At 41.3% G+C, this 16,983-nt stretch overlaps 1 pseudogene across 1 annotated transcript; it reads right to left on the bottom strand.

The window, feature by feature from the left end:
- Nucleotides 1-1,431: 1,431 nt before the first annotated feature.
- Nucleotides 1,432-13,934, bottom strand: LOC148720845 (uncharacterized; annotated as a pseudogene). Its single transcript, XR_015992978.1, has 3 exons — nucleotides 13,753-13,934; nucleotides 11,412-12,279; nucleotides 1,432-8,667 (listed from the first exon to the last, which is right to left on the bottom strand). The product of XR_015992978.1 is annotated as an uncharacterized LOC148720845 (transcript).
- Nucleotides 13,935-16,983: the final 3,049 nt, after the last annotated feature.

Genomic DNA, 16,983 nt, shown 5'->3' with positions numbered 1-16,983 from the left:
ACTTTTTTCGGAGTGATGTTTAAAATACAAGCACAATAGAGCGATGACGATAACAGTGCAGCAGGAGGAGACAATAAAATCTTGTTACCATGTGTGAGGGCTGGATACACAAACATTTACTAGACTATGGTGAAGAAAGCAAACTGCAGCGAAGTCAGGGATATTGAGATCTTGATTTTATAACTAGCGAACTTTTGTCTGAGCACTGCTGTAACGGAAAGTCTGTTCAAGATGTCTGGAATGCCCAAAATGTTTGTTGGTTTCCACAACATGTCAGATGACAAAACTCATGACATAGAGGACCAGTTATTTACATGAGATGTAACCCAAACCACGGTTTTACGCAAGCAGAGGCCCTCAGGGATTCTCAATAGTTGATTTAATTAAAAAATATCTTTCCCCTATAAGCTTTCGGCCCTCTCACTACTGTTCAAAAAAAATAAATGTCCAGATAGAAAAAATTGAAGATGGCTTAGAACGCGGTTTTGCCAAACAACGGCTAAACTTTGATTAAATAACCAGCCCGAAGTATTTTTAATGTAGTTTCCGTAAACATGGAGATGAAGTAAACAATCTTAAGTTTATTTCAGACTAATTTGCTTTTTCAAGTTTTCAAAAAAATCATTCAGTTCTCTGCAAATTCAAGTCGCTTCCCCTCCCAGCGGGGTTGAGGTTTAATTTCATACAAAGGTTAAAAGGGAAGGAGTCTCTTAGCTGGATTTTATTATTACGGCTTTTGGAACGATGTTCAAAATCATCCTTTCTGTCAGAAGGAGAGATTTGCTTCCTTAACTTTTGACGCAGAATTAATAAGTAATTCTCTATTATTCCTTGTAAATTTACATTCGTTCCCCCCGTAATAAAATGCCCTCTTTAAGTTGTACCTGAGCCAGCCTCATACAAAGTCAAATAGTAGCATGCTGATGACGTATACGTACTGTTTTGTTTTTACCAGTGTTTCCGATTAAGCATTCAAATTGGAAACTTATTTCATACTTGCAAATTATGAAATTGGTTGTTAACTGTTTGAGTTTCCCAATGTCTTTTTTTATCTCCTCTACTGATGATTGATCCATTTGCATTCGACTCAAACGGATGCTAGAATTGTTTTGATATAATAACGATGTTTAAAACAGACGTAGATCGAGTCTGAAAGGCTTACGTTGTATTCCCAATGCAAGGTAATGGGAGCACCCCACTTCTTCCCTACTCCCTGAACCTGGGGACTCGGTAAGCTTTTTTTGTAACTAAATAGCTTTGGTGGTTCTCCAAGAAGAGATTAAACCAAACACAAGGCAGTGCTTTTCAGTAATTAGACATAAATTAAGTTATTAGACTTAGAGACCCGAAAGCAGTCGATCTCATTACCTGATGAAAGATAGCAGTACGCAGTTGAAACGTCGCGATCCACATCTTAAGTGACTATCCATAGCGAGACAAACGATAATGATTTATTATGATTATTACTCTTTCATACAGTTGCTCGGTATATCCTCTACTGCTCTATCGCGAGAAGTTTAAGCAATCACTTAATGTTCTATCCCTAGCAGTTTTAAGTGTCAAGTGCACGCCGCGTAGATTAACGCACAGCTGGAGAAGTCGTCCCTTCACTATTGTTCTATGTATACTCTCACTAAACAATAGCTCAGCTTTGTATCTGCGAGCTGATTTGCAACGAACGCCAAAGTGATCGAAGAGCTGAAAGGAAATTTCGTAAGGCAAATTGTGTTATTGCAAGACTATAGTGGCTTTGAGCTGTGTCTGGGTATACTTCCCCAAAGAGCTTAACTCTGATGTCAAGAGCCCGCTGTTTACAGTAAAGTGCCGATGAAAAGTCACCTGATGCATGTTGTGTTACTCCGAGAGAAAGGTAACTGTTAGCTGTGTCTGGGTGTTCTTCCCCCAAGAGTTTAACTCGGATGTCAAGAGCACGCTGAGAAGACTGAAGTGCAGAAGACAAGTCGCCTTACTCATGATGTGTTACTCCAAGAGAAGAGTAACTCTGAGCTGTGTCTGGGTGTTCTTCCCCGAAGAGTTTAACTCGGATGTCAAGAGCACGCTGAGAGCACTGAAGTGCAGAAGGGAAGTCGCCTGACTCATATTGTGTTGCTCCGAGAGAAGAGTAGCTCTGAGCTGTGTATGGGTGTTCTTCCCCAAAGAGTTCAACCCTTATGTCAAGGGCACGTTGATGGGACTGAAGGGCTGATGAAAAGTCGCCTGATGCATGTTGTGTCACTCCGAGAGAAAAGTAACTGTGAGCTGTGTCAGGGTTCTTTTCCCCGAAGAGTTTAACTCGGATGTCAAGAGCTCGCTGCTTGCAACGAAGTGCTGACAAAAGGTCGCCAGAAGCATGTTTGGTTACTCCGAGAGAAGAGTAGCTCTAAGCTGTGTCTGGGTGTTCTTCCCCGAAGAGTTTAACTCGGATGTTAAGAGCACGCTGAGAGCACTGAAGTGCAGAAGGGAAGGCGCCTGACTCATATTGTGTTGCTCCGAGAGAAGAGTAGCTCTGAGCGGTGTCTGGGTGTTCTTCCCCAAAGAGTTCAACCCTTATGTCAAGGGCACGTTGATGGGACTGAAGGGCTGATGAAAAGTCGCCTGATGCATGTTGTGTTTGTCCTAGACAAAAGTAACTGTGAGCTGTGTCTGGGTGTTCTTCCCCGAAGAGTTTAACTCGGATGTCAAGAGCACGCTGAGAGCACTGGAGTGCAGAAGGGAAGTCGCCTGACTCATATTGTGTTGCTCCGAGAGAAGAGTAGCTCTGAGCTGTGTATGGGTGTTCTTCCCCAAAGAGTTCAACCCTTATGTCAAGGGCACGTTGATGGGACTGAAGGGCTGATGAAAAGTCGCCTGATGCATGTTGTGTCAGTCCGAGAGAAAAGTAACGGTGAGCTGTGTCAGGGTTCTTTTCCCCGAAGAGTTTAACTCGGATGTCAAGAGCTCGCTGCTTGCAGCGAAGTGCTGACAAAAGGCCGCCAGAAGCATATTTGGTTACTCCGAGAGAAGAGTAGCTCTGAGCTGTGTCTGGGTGTTCTTCCCCGAAGAGTTTAACTCGGATGTTAAGAGCACGCTGAGAGCACTGAAGTGCAGAAGGGAAGGCGCCTGACTCATATTGTGTTGCTCCGAGAGAAGAGTAGCTCTGAGCGGTGTCTGGGTGTTCTTCCCCAAAGAGTTCAACCCTTATGTCAAGGGCACGTTGATGGGACTGAAGGGCTGATGAAAAGTCGCCTGATGCATGTTGTGTCAGTCCGAGAGAAAAGTAACTGTGAGCTGTGTCAGGGTTCTTTACCCCGAAGAGTTTAACTGGGATGTCAAGAGCTCGCTGCTAGCAACGAAGTGCTGACAAAAGGTCGCCAGAAGCATGTTTGGTTACTCCGAGAGAAGAGTAGCTCTGAGGTGTGTCTGGGTGTTCTTCCCCGAAGAGTTTAACTCGGATGTTAAGAGCACGCTGAGAGCACTGAAGTGCAGAAGGGAAGGCGCCTGACTCATATTGTGTTGCTCCGAGAGAAGAGTAGCTCTGAGCGGTGTCTGGGTGTTCTTCCCCAAAGAGTTCAACCCTTATGTCAAGGGCACGTTGATGGGACTGAAGGGCTGATGAAAAGTCGCCTGATGCATGTTGTGTTTGTCCTAGACAAAAGTAACTGTGAGCTTTGTCAGGGTTTTGTTCCTCGAAGGGTTTAACCGGGATGTCAAGAGCTCGCTGCTTGCAACGAAGTGCTGACAAAAGGTCGCCAGAAGCATGTTTGGTTACTCCGAGAGAAGAAGAGCTCTGAGGTGTGTCTGGGTGATCTTCCCCAAAGAGTTCAACCTTTGTGTCAAGGGCACGTTGATGGGACTGAAGGGCTGATGAAAAGTCGCCTGATGCATGTTGTGTTTGTCCTAGACAAAAGTAACTGTGAGCTGTGTCTGGGTGTTCTTCCCCAAAGAGGTCAACCTTTATGTCAAGGGCACGTTGATGGGACTGAAGGGCTGATGAAAAGTCGCCTGATGCATGTTGTGTTTGTCCTAGACCAAACTAACTGTGAGCTGTGTCAGGGTTCTTTTCCCCGAAGAGTTTAACTCGGATGTCAAGAGCTCGCTGCTTGCAACGAAGTGCTGACAAAAGGTCGCCAGAAGCATGTTTGATTTCTCCGAGAGAAGAGTAGCTCTGAGCTGTGTCTGGGTGTTCTTCCCCGAAGAGTTTAACTCGGATGTTAAGAGCACGCTGAGAGCACTGAAGTGCAGAAAGTAAGGTGCCTGACTCATATTGTGTTGCTCCGAGAGAAGAGTAGCTCTGAGCGGTGTCTGGGTGTTCTTCCCCAAAGAGTTCAACCCTTATGTCAAGGGCACGTTGATGGGACTGAAGGGCTGATGAAAAGTCGCCTGATGCATGTTGTGTTTGTCCTAGACAAAAGTAACTGTGAGCTGTGTCTGGGTGTTCTTCCCCGAAGAGTTTAATTCGGATGTCAAGAGCACGCTGAAAGCACTGGAGTGCAGAAGGGAAGTCGCCTGACTCATATTGTGTTGCTCCGAGAGAAGAGTAGCTCTGAGCGGTGTCTGGGTGTTCTTCCCCAAAGAGTTCAACCCTTATGTCAAGGGCACGTTGATGGGACTGAAGGGCTGATGAAAAGTCGCCTGATGCATGTTGTGTTTGTCCTAGACAAAAGTAACTGTGAGCTGTGTCTGGGTGTTCTTCCCCGAAGAGTTTAATTCGGATGTCAAGAGCACGCTGAAAGCACTGGAGTGCAGAAGGGAAGTCGCCTGACTCATATTGTGTTGCTCCGAGAGAAGAGTAGCTCTGAGCTGTGTATGGGTGTTCTTCCCCAAAGAGTTCAACCCTTATGTCAAGGGCACGTTGATGGGACTGAAGGGCTGATGAAAAGTCGCCTGATGCATGTTGTGTCTTTCCGAGAGAAAAGTAACTGTAAGCTGTGTCAGGGTTCTTTTCCCCGAAGAGTTTAACTCGGATGTCAAGAGCTCGCTGCTTGCAACGAAGTGCTGACAAAAGGTCGCCAGAAGCATGTTTGGTTACTCCGAGAGAATAGTAGCTCTGAGCTGTGGCTGGGTGTTCGTCCCCAAAGAGTTCAACCCTTATGTCAAGGGCACGTTGATGGGACTGAAGGGCTGATGAAAAGTCGCCTGATGCATGTTGTGTATCTCCTAGACAAAAGTAACTGTGAGCTGTGCGTGAGTGTCCTTCCCCGAAAAGTCTAATTCTTAAGTCGAGAGCACACTGATAGGACCGAAGTGCAGACGAGAGGTCACCTGAAGCGCGTTGTGTTAGTCCGAGAGAATAGTAACTGTGAGCTGTGTCTGGGTGTTCTTCCCCGAAGAGTTTAACTCGGATGTCAAGAGCACGCTGTGTGCAACGAAGTGCTGACAAAAAGTCGCCAGAAGCGTGTTTGGTTACTGCGAGAGAAGAGTAGCTCTGAGCTGTGTCTGGGTGTTCTTCCCCGAAGAGTTTAACTCGGATGTCAAGAGCTCGCTGCTTGCAACGAAGTGCTGACAAAAGGTCGCCAGTAGCATGTTTGGTTACTCCGAGAGAAGAGTAGCTCTGAGCTGTGTCTGGGTGTTCTTCCCCGAAGAGTTTAACTCGGATGTTAAGAGCACGCTGAGAGCACTGAAGTGCAGAAGGGAAGTCGCCTGACTCATATTGTGTTGCTCCGAGAGAAGAGTAGCTCTGAGCGGTGTCTGGGTGTTCTTCCCCAAAGAGTTCAACCCTTATGTCAAGGGCACGTTGATGGGACTGAAGGGCTGATGAAAAGTCGCCTGATGCATGTTGTGTCAGTCCGAGAGAAAAGTAACTGTAAGCTGTGTCAGGGTTCTTTTCCCCGAAGAGTTTAACTCGGATGTCAAGAGCTCGCTGCTTGCAACGAAGTGCTGACAAAAGGTCGCCAGAAGCATGTTTGGTTACTCCGAGAGAATAGTAGCTCTGAGCTGTGGCTGGGTGTTCGTCCCCAAAGAGTTCAACCCTTATGTCAAGGGCACGTTGATGGGACTGAAGGGCTGATGAAAAGTCGCCTGATGCATGTTGTGTTTGTCCTAGACAAAAGTAACTGTGAGCTGTGTCTGGGTGTTCTTCCCCGAAGAGTTTAACTCGGATGTCAAGAGCACGCTGAGAGCACTGGAGTGCAGAGGGGAAGTCGCCTGAGTCATATCGTGTTGCTCCGAGAGAAGAGTAGCTCTGAGCTGTGTATGGGTGTTCTTCCCCAAAGAGTGCAACCCTTATGTCAAGGGCACGTTGATGGGACTGAAGGGCTGATGAAAAGTCGCCTGATGCATGTTGTGTTTGTCCTAGACAAAAGTAACTGTGAGCTGTGCGTGAGTGTCCTTCCCCGAAAAGTCTAATTGTTATGTCGAGAGCACACTGAAAGGACCGAAGTGCAGACGAGAGGTCACCTGATTCGTGTTGTGTTAGTCCGAGAAAAAAGTAACTCTGAACTGTGTCTAAGTGTTCTTTTCCGAACATTCCTATTGCGATGTTAAGGGCACATTGATAAGATTGAATGGCTTTGGAATAGTCTTGCATTTTGTAAAGAGCGCAGCCATGGTCCAAATAGTTTTTTAGTAGTCCTTCCTGGTGCACCTTTAAGTTGAAATCGTCGTCTGGCTTGGGGTTATCCTTTGCGGTCTCTTCTGCGTTTTTGTGTAAGGTCACTTTGTGGTAACTAATGCTTGTGACGCACAATTTTACTGCTGCTTTAGGATTATTCATTACGTTGCTTAATGTTCTATTGACGTTGCGTTGGAAATTCCATAAGCCAATTGAGTGTGAAATACTTGGATTTCCTATTTCTTTTGATATTTTTAGCACAGAATTGCTTATTGCTTCTTTTGTCTCATCATCAGAGAACTGTTTTGTAGCTTTGCTAACAACGCAAATTATTTCTAATCGTAGTGGTCCCGTGGTTGTAGAATCTGACTTTGGCTTCTCTCCCTCGATAGTTTTCAACTCTCTCTTCTCTAATGGAGGAATAACAAGCAGACTTGCGTCTCCTAATGCTCTGCATTCATCTAAAGCTTTCAAGTAAAGCTCCAATGCAATTCCTCTCTTCTCTTTGAAACGAAAGTAGGTTGCAAGAATCTGTAATGCAGTAACTTTGAGAACTCGCTCTTCAGCGCTGTTACCCATCAATAAAAGAGCCTCTTGTAAGTTCTGAGCTCCGTCGTCCATTTTCTTTGAGGCCAGCTGACAGATGCCTCTGTAACAGAAGATTTTTGCTTTATCATAAACAGACAAAGTAATGCTGTCGACTTTCAAGAGCAGCTTCATTGTTCTTCCATGTATCCCCAAGGTCACTTCTGTGAATGCCAAAGACAACTGTAACCGACTATAGAACACACTTTTTCCAAACTTCTGAGCTACTTCAGCTGCATGTTCGTAAAGTTTGTCGATGTTTTCTCCCTCGCACCAGAAAAGGGAATCTAAAAATACCTCCGCTTTTATTAATACACCAAAAGCAACGTCACATGTCTTGGGATCGGAAGAGCTCTCCAGTAGACTCTGAATAATGTTCTGCTTCTGTTCAAAGAAATCAATAAATGCTTGCATGGAATGTCCTGTCAAAAAGTTGTCATTTAGCTTCTCGAAAAGAGAGATGTAATATGTAGACATACGTGCTTTGGAGTTCAGCATGGTTTTTTTCATTTCATTTTGGCCTCTTTCTCTTGCAAATGACAGAAGCAATTTATGCATCGAAAATAAGTCGGGTTTGCAGCTGGAGTCGAGGAGAGATTTCCTTCGAAGTCTATGTAAGACCTTCTTGGCCTCGACACTTGATTTGACATCTAAAACAGCAGCAGCAACAGAGAGGTTAAAATCTTCTGGAAGAACAGTAAGAGATACCAGTGCCTCCTTTTCTGGTAAAGAGAGTCTCTCAAAAGAAGTTTTCATTAGAAACTTCAATCGCAGATTGCTAGGATAGTCTGGCTTGTCTAGTAGGTCGACAAGGTCTCTTCCCGTAGACTCCCCCAATTCCTTTAAAAATTGACAAGGCTGAGCATTATCTTCAGAAATAGAGGAACACAACAATTTTATGGCCAAAGGTACGTTCCCGCAGATTTTCGCAATTTTCGAGCGGTCAGTCGTGGTCGCACTTGGGAGTAGTTCACCCACTAAACTTTGAGAAAAGGACTCGTCTAATGGTCGTATTCTTACTGTGCGATGGCCCTGGAAATGCACATTTATGAATTCAAGAGATTCCCTCGTCGTAATAAGAAATGATGCATTTTCGACTTGACTGAGGATAACCTCAAGGAATTGTATGAAATCCTCTTTGACGTTCAGAGCTCCACTTTCAAGTAAGTCATCAGCGTTGTCGAGAATCATCACAAATTCATCTGAAATTTCGCTGAGAAAGAGTGAAAGTTCATCGTCAATGGTCATCCGCTGAGGTATCTGAGTTTTTGAAGAGTGTCTTCTAAAGAAGCTCAAAAGCCTCGAAGTCAGATCAGCTTTTGACCGGAGTCCTCGCATGGAGAAGAAGAACACAGGTAGTCCTCCGGATTGGAGTTGATGTCCGACAGTAGTTGCTACAGAAGTTTTACCAAAACCAGGCGAGCCCCATATCGACACGATCCGGGTACCTTTGGAAGTCAAGTGGCTGCTAATCTCTTCACACTCTTTCTGACGGCCAGTGAAGTGTGGAATCTTTAAAGGAAGATTGGAAGGCGGATGGAATGGCTTTGAATCTTGAAAGAAACGAACATATGGAATCATAAAAGAGCCAATTACAATGGCGGTAGTTTTAAGAAAAAATAATAAAAAATGCACATCATACGGTACCATTATAAATCTGGCCATTAAGTTTTTTTGCATGCGGTTTAAATAAACAACAAACAATATCTGAGCACTCTGTCAAATGACAGACTGAATACAAACAAAGATATAAAAATAATCGAAACCAGTCGCTAGACATTTTAATTTACCTAATCATTCTAAGCAACACATGGCAATCTGCGGTCTTTCCTTACACTTAGGTAGCACGGAAAGCTGTAAGACTCTTGAACAAAAGCTCATCTCTCAAACCGGCAGTCTAAATCCTACAGGGACCAACAAACGCTTATCATTCCACTAATTTATTCGTTTTTTTCTCGTTGCCATGTTCCCACCAATAACGTAGCTCCATTTTCTGCCTTTAAAAGCACACACAACCCATAATTCCTCTATTCGCTCCGACGAAGGGGTAACGCTCGAAACGTCAGCCTTTGTAATCGTTACGATGGCCAATTTACCATTTCAACTTTGTTGATGTATCTAAATTATTTCGTTACCCCCACCGACGCAGCCCCAAATAGTTTCTTTAAAAACTATCAGCCTTTATAAAAATAATAAGTGCAAACAAACAAACACACAAACAAGCAACAACGCCATGAAGGCCTAAGCGCTAAAAAATAAAAAAATGATGTCACAGCTACATGGAAAATCTTAAATTGTGCCATAAATCACGCGAAATGTAAACTTATAAGGATTTTATAAATGCAGAAATACAGTGTGACTATTACTGATTCTGAAGAGATTGGAAGCAGGTTCTACCAGTGCTTCGTTAACGTTGGCCCAAATCCAGGGAGAAATATCATCCCAACCTTTAAATCTTTTAATGAACATCTAATGCCAGTCTCGTCCTCCATCATACAAAGTTTTGATCCCGTGCATGCAAATAAACGAGCTCGCTCAGGTTGTAAAAAACTTCAAGGAAGGCAAAGCTTCAGAACTGGAAAATTTGTTTACGTCTACCATTAAGAAGTCCTTTGATATACATATTATCATATTATCAACTTTTCTATGACCGCGGGTGGTTTTCCATTTAAAATCAAGTAGCGTCTGTATTTAAAGCTGACGACTCCGTGCTTGATTGAAAAAATGCATTCTAATTTTAATACTTTTTGCTTTTTAAAAATTTTTTGGAAGACCTTGTTCATAATCTTAGCTCAAGGTACATAATTGAAAGTATGATCTTGTCTAAAACACTCCACCTCACATGCATTAGTGAGCCTCATCAGCACAATACCAAATGCAATTTATAACAAAAATTTCTTTTCAGGTGTCGTGTTGGACTTATTTAAAACCAAAGACACAATTGATCACTCTATTCTTTTATAAAATTTGAATTTTATGGTCTAAGAGGTATAGCACTTGACTGACTGAAATGTTCCTTGTCAGATATCTTACAAGTAGTCCAAGTCAATAGGAAAACTTTATGCGAAAGAGAACTTGTCTGCGGCGTCCTGCAAAGGCCATTGTTCTTTATTTTGCATATCAATAACCTCCCAAATTGCATGAAAGATGCTGAATTCTTTTTTTTTTCGACAATACCAAAACCGAAGTCCTAAAATTCTTATGGATTACCTAGATGAAATTCGTCATGCTACGACTTTGCTAAAAGCTAACAAGTTGTCCTTTCATGTGAAAAAACCAAAATCATGATTCTTAGACCTAAATGAAAAAGATCGCTAGCGACAAGCCCTCTCAAAATTGATACCACAATTATTGAGGAAGTTGAACACGTGAAAGTTTTGGGTGTTTTCATAGAATAGCATCTGACGCGGAAAATGCATATTAACTTAATTTGTATAAACATTTATAAAACGACTGGAATGCTATGTAATGAAAGGTCTCACGTACCCAGCGAGCCTCTTTTCTTATTCTATCATTCTTTGGTTTATCCATATTTTATTTACAAGAGTGTAGTATGGAGTTCTACTAGTAAGTCTTCTTTTCAAAATTATGCCGTTCCCAAGTCTGTTGTAACATCAAACAATTCACAATTTTACACCCAGGACCAAAATCGTCGAACTCTCTCTCTGCCTCATTCGATAATTGAGTCTAACAATATAAGATCTTTCAGACGATTACTCAGATCCTATTTAATTAATTTGAAAAATATTCAGTTAATCTCATAACAAGGTTTTTTTTTTGTTTGAACATTTTTCCCCCCAAAATTTTTCCCCCCATCTTTTCCCCCAAAAGCACCTAAGCTTATCGAGGGGGATTACAGCATTACAAATTTTAAATGGATTTGTCCAGGCTTACACACAAAGAACACACACAAGTTTCGATAACAATATAGCGAGTTAACAAACTCGGCTAGGAATAGATCCTTTAAACAATCAAACAATAGCCTCCGAAAAGTGGTCAGTGTTAATTATAAAACAGTCGCAAGGTTATTGATATTAGATAATTAATCAAGCTTTTTCCGTACTTTACACTTGTCTAATTAAAGCCTCCATGGCTTCTTGAGACTTCCTCGCCTTTTCATTTTTCTATTTCCCATGTATTATATATGTAAATTAGCTTTGTTACCCTTTTAATATGTAATACAATTAGATAATAAATAAATGATTAATTAAATAAATAAATAAAAACGGATAAGAACACTCTCCAGCAATGCATAATTCACTTATTTGAGAGCTAGACAACTTTTAATATTTTTTACCAGTGTGGTCTTGATCCAGGTATCGCTTTGGATCACCGGCGAGGTCTTCAACTTTTTCCTTTATAATGTTCCCCTGGGCTTTTAATTCGTCGACATTTGATCTAACCTCTTCGACATCTGATCTCATTTCTTTGACATCTGATCTCACCTCTTTGATACCTGATTCTACTTCTTCGAGACACTCGATATATGATCTGGTCTCCTGTCTAAGACTTTCTTTCAGTCTGCGAACTTCTTTGGTGGGGAAATCAGACTCTTTCAATCCAGTGATGGCATCGATGGGATCTGTCTTGATACCAAGAGCTTTGAATGCTTCTTTAGCGTGCTGCACGTATTGGTCAAAGGTTGGTTTATCGATCTCTGGTCTGTCTGGGTGAAAAAGCGAGTTTCTTAACCGTCGAAGCTGGTCAATTGCAAGAGCGGATGTTTCAGCTGTATTTCCACCTGGACTTACAACAGATGCATGGAACTTTCCACGAGGTACTTTATGGTACCTTATGTACAGTTCATCAAGTGTCCTGTTATGACCTTTGCTATCCGGCAAAGCAAACGACCTTGCATGGAGGGTTGCCTGAAACAGAGCTGTGCAATCCCATTTTTCATAAGAGGTGTGCGTAGGAACTTTAGTTTTTCCACCCTCTTCACTGAGAAACAAATTTCTTACCACCACGGAGTCATCCCACAGTTGATATCCGGGACGATGTCCAATTATGTTGTTCCACATATATTTAAACGTCTGACGTAAAGCGGTGGCGAACTCATTGAGTACAATGGAGGCAAATTTGAAATAATTCAGCTGCTCGTCTGTAAAAGGCTGTAGAGTCATACTCTGAGGAAGCTCTGGAGATTGGTATCATCTATCAAAATCCTGAGAGAAATAATGCATACGTCTTAATTGAAATCAAGGGATGATTGACATATGCAAGGTAAATCAAAAAAGGTCCTTCTTCATAATTAAGTTAGCTAACGCATAAAACTACTTTATTCCGCATACGCACTGGCTTTATTAAGTCGTACGAGGGGACATAGAATCAGAAAGTGGCGTCACAACTGAATTTACCAAAGACATAGTGAAGACTCATTTTTAAATTCCATTGGAGATTTACTCTTCGAATTTACTTACTGTTTAGATGCGAATCTCTATGGGGTTTCGTCTGTTTTAATTAACAGTTGAAAAATTTATTGAGGGAAGACACAGAGAAGACATTACAGACATTACAGACATACAGGCTTATTATCTCGATGATTCATGGACAAACCGTAACGCTCTAACTCGAAATTTCCCTTTTAATCAGAATAATAGACTAAATGTTATGCAATTTCCTTCTTGAAATTAGCCTGGCTACCGCTTTACAAAATTCCTTGCCTTTACCCTGACAGAAATAAAATAATAGTGTCTTCAATCTTACATGCACGAGAAGCATATTTTTGTGTTTTCCAGTTTTTAATTTCTGCGTCTTTGAAGCGAACAGAAGGAAGTGCAAGGTAAACGCGATATAAGAATCACGCGACAGAGTTGGATCAACTCAGTTTTTCGCGCTCCATTCCTCGCGCATTTCTCGCTCGACTCACGCTCGGCTCGTGCTCGCTTTAAAAAAAGAAAGATAACTTCCATATGTTTTGCACGCTAACTTCGGTAACATCATTTAATAGTAATAGAATAAATAGAGGGGATGTATGCATGTAAAGGAAAAGGCTCTTCGTCAGGTTGTTTTCATTCAAATTAACTAATTAAGCATTAAACAACTTAATCGCGTATGCGCACTGGCTTTATCATATCGTACGAGGCGATACGGATTCGGAAAGAGGCATTACAAATGAATTTGCCGGAGACAAAGTGGAGACTTATTCTAACTGTACATTAAAGAGATTTACTCTTTAAGTCTAGTTACTGTATAAATGGCATGTACCTGCATCTCTTTAGGCAAGAAAAGTTGTACTGTTTTCCTATTCGAGTGTTACATGTTGCATCTTATCAAAATGCAGAAATCAAGAAAAGAAAGACTGTGACACCACAGCATGAATATGCATCTCAGAACTTAAATTCATTGAAAAAGTTCATTCCAATAAGGTTAGCTTAACGTGAAATCCTAATTTTGCAGAGAAAGAGCTTTCTTTACCAGCAGACAGTTTAAATTGATTTCAAGTCTAGAATAATAATATTGCGGTATTTTGATTGACGATGGCACTCAGTGAATGCCTAACGTTTTGTTTTGGCACTGACGGCAGCGATCAGAAATTGGGTTTTGTGAGATATAGTCTAACAAACGCTCGAGTTTCATAGGGTTTCATTGCTATCGTCTGTTATGATTAACAGTTGGAAAAACTATTACTTACATACCTTGAAACTCAAGTACAAACAGAAAAATCATGATCACAGAACACTGGCTGATTATATCAATGATTCATGGACAAATTGTAACGCTTCAACTTGAAATTTATCCTGAGATTGCTGTGATGTTTTGACTTGATAGCTTCTTGTTAATCATGCTACACGGAATTCGACGGAATTCTAAAGCACTTAAAATGTAGGGAAATTTCCCTTTTAATCTGAACAATAGACTGAATGTTATGCCATTTCCGTTTTGAAATTAGCATGGCTACTGTTTTACAAAATTCCTTGACTTTACCTTGACAGAAATAAAAAAAAGGATAGTTTTTTTTTGTTTTTCAGGCGCCCCCGGCCACGGACCCATTAGTGCAATGGTCAGTGCTGCAACGGCCGGACGACATATATACTTAACGGAACCGGAGTGCGATGGTTCCGCCGAGTAACGCCTGAAGGAGGGTACACCAGTACGCCAAAATCGCCCAGGAATCGAACCTGGCCCCCCGCAAGCGCTCCCCGCCTAACGGGGCACCTGAATTTTACATGTAAGAATTTATTTATGTATGTATGAAAAAAGTTTCCTTGTGGTGTTAATTCATATGAATAAGCGAATGCATTAAAATACCTTATCCCGCATGCGCACTGGCTTTTTCAAATCGTACGAGGCGACATGGATTCGGAAAGAGGCATCACAACTGAATATGTTTGAGTCAAAGTGGAGACTTATTCTAGCTTTACATAGGAGATTTACTCTTTAAATTTACTTATTGTTTAGATGGCATTTCCCTGCACCTCTTTAGGCCAGAAAAATTGTTCTATTTTCCTATTTTAGAGTTGCGTGTTATATCTTATTAAAATGCAGAAATTAAATCAAGAAATGAAAGATTGCGACGCCATATGATGAATATGCATCTTAGAACTTAACGTCATTGAAAAAGTTTATTCCAATAAGCTTGGCTTAACGTGAAATTCTAATTTTGCAGTTTTCAATTTCAGTTTATCGTTGAAATGAAAGAGCTTTCTTTGCCAGCAAACAGTTCAAATTGATTTCAAGTCTAGAATAATAATTTTACGGTATTTTGATTGACATGTTTATGAAATTTCAAAACTAGTTAGTCTTCATAGACTCAACCTTTTCTGTTTTATCTTCTTAAATTGTTCACAAAACATCTCCAATGAAATAAAGATATCGCGAAAACTCATCCTTACGTTCAACAAAGTACTACTGATAAAGATGAACACTTTGAATCTGTTTTCTATTTGGATGCCATTTCCCAGCGCCTTTCGAGTGAATTGTTTTATCACATCAAAATGCAGAAACCGAGAAATCGAAGACCATAGGATGGATGTGCATCTCAGAACCTAACTTCCTTAAAAAATCAGTTCAATAGGTTTCCTTTACTATCAAAACCTTTTTTTTTAAACCCAAACTCCAGGTTATTGGTATGCAGTGAGAAATACAGAGTTTTCTTTGCCAGCAAACAGTTTGAATTAATTTCACGTCTGGAATGATATTTTCACGGTATTTTGATTTTCATGTTTATAAATTTCAAAACTCTTTTGGTCCCTGAAGATTTAATATCTTCTGTTGTAACTTTTCGCAAGATATTCCGGATAGGAGTACGAACTTGCCTGTCATGAACAAGAAGGCACCAAGAAACAAAAAATGGCGCATTTGATTGTAACAGGAAACTGAAGGATATAAAAGATTGCATGTGGATTTCTGCTAAAAGCGGAATAAACGTTTACATTCTTCGCACGAGGATGACTGCAAATACACTCAGCGAATACCAAACGTCAAATCTTCTTACTGACTGCACAGATCAGAAAGTGGGTGTTGTGTCAAATCTAACAAAATTTTGAATTTGTCAGACCTTCATCGATATTGATTGTTTTAATGTTTTATTTCGTTAATAGTTGAAAAAACTGTTACTTACCTTCCTTGAAATTCAAGTGGAAGCGGGAGATATCATGATCACAGACACACAGGCTGATCATCAATGCATTAACCAAATGCAAGACTGCCACTCGAAATTTATCCAGAGACTGACTGCAATGTTCAGACTTGTTATTCATGCCTTAAGGAATTTTGAAACCCTTGACACACTAAATCCCTATACTTTGAAAGGTCCTTTGTTCTCAAGAAATGTAGCGTGATGTTTACACGTCGAACACTCCGTAGCAAGGGAAATTTCCCTTTTGATCTGAACAATACACTCAGTATTGTGCAATTTCCGTTTCGAAACTAGATGGCCACTCCGGACATTGCTTTTCAGAACTTTCCGACATTATCCTGACAAATTAAATTACTTTCTTTATTCTGAAATGCAGAACAGGCGTATCTTTTAGTTTTCTAGTTAGTTTTTTGCGTCTTTCAAGCAAACAAAAGGAAGCGGAAGGTGATTGCGATGGACGAATCGCACGAAAGAGTGCGAACTACTTTTTGTCACTCCGGAGCCCTCGCGCGTTTCTTACTCGACCCGCGCTCGGGTCGTGCTCGCTTTCGAAAAGCAGATCAGCATTATTCCTGGATCAGCCTGGCGCAACCAGGAGCTTGTCCTTTCAGTGAGTGGAGACAATATGAACGGGAGATCTCAGTAAATCACAAAATGATAATTAAGAAATTCAGCACCGCGTTTACGCGAAACGTGAACGGTAAGAGTGACCATGTGACCACGTTTTCCCGCCATTTTCTCACGTTTGTCGGTTGCACTTAAAGTCCCTATTCACCCCCAGAGGTTTATATATATTTCGATTCCTTGCGGTATCAGGATTAATCTCCCAAAAAAAATTGTGATTGATTAAATATTTCCCAAGATATGCCGCCTCAAAGTTACTCTTTTGGCCACGCCCTATTGACTTGACCGGGAGAGAATTACTGGGCCGAGTCTCGGACCTGCTACCTCTCCAACATTCAGTGACGTCACAGCAAGAGTTAATGTTAACTTCTTGTATAAGAACATATGTCTAGTGCCGTAAAATGATGTGAAAATGCCGACTCGTTGCGTGGTCGTTGGTTGCTCAAATACACCAGATTCGCCTAAACGCACATTCAAGTGAGTGTAGGCACATCGATCGAAAGACGTTCTGGCTGTGACGTCATGAGGGACTTTTAGTTACCAGTATTAACTTAGCCCGGCTAAATCAAAAGGGCGTGGCCAAAGGACGAACTTTGAGGCTGCATATCTCGTGGAATATTTAATCAATCAAAAAAATTTTTTGGAGATTAATCCTGATAACGCA

Source organism: Stylophora pistillata, chromosome 11, assembly GCF_964205215.1.
Source record: "Stylophora pistillata chromosome 11, jaStyPist1.2, whole genome shotgun sequence".
NCBI lineage: Eukaryota > Metazoa > Cnidaria > Anthozoa > Scleractinia > Pocilloporidae > Stylophora > Stylophora pistillata.
Note: the sequence above shows the minus strand (reverse complement) of the source record. Positions and strands in the feature narration are given on the sequence as shown.